Source organism: Harmonia axyridis, chromosome X (assembly GCF_914767665.1).
Source record: "Harmonia axyridis chromosome X, icHarAxyr1.1, whole genome shotgun sequence".
NCBI classification, from domain to species: Eukaryota; Metazoa; Arthropoda; class Insecta; order Coleoptera; family Coccinellidae; genus Harmonia; species Harmonia axyridis.
Window position 1 is genome coordinate 30331791 of NC_059508.1, and position 2500 is coordinate 30334290.

General features: G+C 48.5%; 1 pseudogene; it reads right to left on the minus strand.

Annotated features, from left to right (window-relative positions):
• The window catches only part of LOC123688228, an 8820-nt pseudogene that overhangs the window by 2354 nt on the left and 3966 nt on the right, over window positions 1-2500 (minus strand).

Consider the following 2500-nt stretch of genomic DNA (forward strand, 5'->3'; position numbering starts at 1 on the left):
GATCATCCTGTTCACTCTTCCATCCCAGTAGCCATTCTCGGCCATAAATGACGCAAAGAGTGGGGAGCTAATTTTACTGGATCTTAGACGGTCTCTCATGATGACAGGGATCCTCCGAGCGAACGAGAACAGTCCCAAACCTCCCAACCTGGTGGGGGTATAGAGTGCCTCATCTATGATGTGTGATGGTAATTTGAGGATTCTTTTGTATGTCTGCCGAACAAGTAAATCCACCTTCTTTAATATCTTAATGTTGATCGAAGGGGACTGCATCGCATGGATATACCTGGGAATTAGGAAAGTCTTGATAATGTGTACTTTCTGCTGTGGTTTGAGAGGTGCGGTTTGAATCCTACTCAATTGTTCAAACAGGTTTCCCACGGAGCAGGGGGTTGCACCCTGGCAAGAGAAGTGAAAGCCTAGGTATTTGAAGGCATCTCCAATGGATCTCGTTGGGGGGATTGGTGTCGAACCAATGTAAAACTTAGGGGTGGTATGTAGAAACAGCTTCTTCTTAGAAGGTACAACGGCCATAGAGATCGCTCTACATTTCGCCGGATTTAGAGTGAGATGACGTGCCTCCAAAAATTTCCTGGCGATGTTCAGAAGAAACTGGGCATCCTGGGTATTCTCTGCCAACAGCAGAAGGTCGTCTGCATACCCAAGCACAGGGATGCTCGTCTCGCCAAACCTGACACCGGTCCTAACCTTCAGGCTACTAATGAGCTCATCCATCACCATATTGAAGAGGATGGGAGCTAGTGGGTCTCCTTGCTTCACTCCTCGCAGAATTTGGAGGGTGGTAATCTCAGTGTCCCCACAAAAGATCGTGGTGAATTGATCTTTGTACGTTGCCATGATGTATTCCGTGGTGTTCTCGTCTACACGGAATCTTCTGAGGGCTCTCCTGATGGTGTGATGAGAGACTCCGTCAAAAGCTCTCTGTATATCCAGTGCCAGGATCGCAAAAGGCTTGCCCCTCAATCGCCTGCCCTTTATGACGGACTGAAGGGTGATATTATTGGCGAAACAACCGTCAAGACTGACAAATCCTCGTTGGCACTCATCCAGGGTGATGTTCTTGGATAATCTTTTGGCGATAATTTTGTTGACCAGCCTCAATAGGATTGAGGAGATAGTGATCGGCCTCCAGTTGCCAACCTGCTCCAAATTTTCCTTGGTCTTCGGGATTAGAATAGTACGGCTCTTCCGCAGTGGAGAGGGAACGTATTTCGCCAATATCATTAGGTTGGCCATAACTTCCAGCTTTTCGATCGGGATCCTAGCCAATCTGATCGAGTCGATGCCATCTGGGCCTCCAGTTGTTTTGCCCATTTTTTGAACCGATTCAAGAAGCTCAGCGTTGGTAATCGGAGAATAAACCTTGCACTCGGAAGGGAGAAAGTCATACACTGGATTCTCATCAGTGGGTGACTCCTCAGAGAAGATCTTCTTGTAATGCTCCTCAATTGTGGCAGCATCAGGATGGGTAATGCTGCTTGAGGGTTCCATTCCATCAATTAGCTCGTTGGCCAACTGTTTGGGGTTGGAGGAAAACTTACGCTGCATATACTGGTATAGTTGCGCTCTATACCTCCTCCGGCCGGCCGTTCTCTCCGGCTTTCTTGGCTGGTTCTTTGGACCATATTTTGGAGTGCGTCCATATGATTTGCAGGTGTTTTCAACCCATGAGTCGAAGGCTTGTTGGAATCCTTCCGCTCTTGTACAAACGACCTGGCACACCGAAATCAGCTCTCGATCTTCTGAGCTGTAGCACAGCGATAGTATGTGCTGTAGTACCGGGTCTGTGAGATCCGGTTCTTCAACATTCTCAGGAATTGTGTCAGGGGCAATATTCTCAGCCACCGCAGTCGACGCACCGTCCAACCCATCACCATCCTCATCCGAATGCTCAAGATCTTCGTCAGCAGGCGCCAGATTTAAGATGTCTACCTCCGCACGCCTATCCCTAAGGTTCCGTAAAGTCTCCGTGTATTCGCTGGTGTACCGCTTCTTTTTAACACCCTCACGAGGTCTGTTTAAGTTCTGGGCAAGATAGTCCAGAACTGCCGTGCCGTTGTAGTCCAGCTCCAGCCGAGCCATCTCCTCCAGCTCACCAGTTGTCCACCTTCTCACTCTATCTCTCGACCCCACTTCTGCCGCTAAGTCGGCATTATACTGGTCAGGGTGCGCCTGACGCATATGAGAGCGCATTGCCTGATATGAGACATAGACACTCTGGCATTCTGGGCATTGTCCCTCCAATCCAGTGGGAGGTCCCCTACAGAAGCGTCGCTGATGGTCTGCTAAATTCCGTTGCGTAGCATATGACTTTCCGCAGACACACGGGAATGGCATGTTGTAGCTGTTGCTGCCAGACGGAATAAAATTTTTCTCGCCTCGACAATAAAATAAAAATCAAAAATGCAACAACTGAAAATGTGTCCAGAACACCTTCTCTTCTCGAAATATGTAATAAAAAGACGTCGTGGTGGTCCCA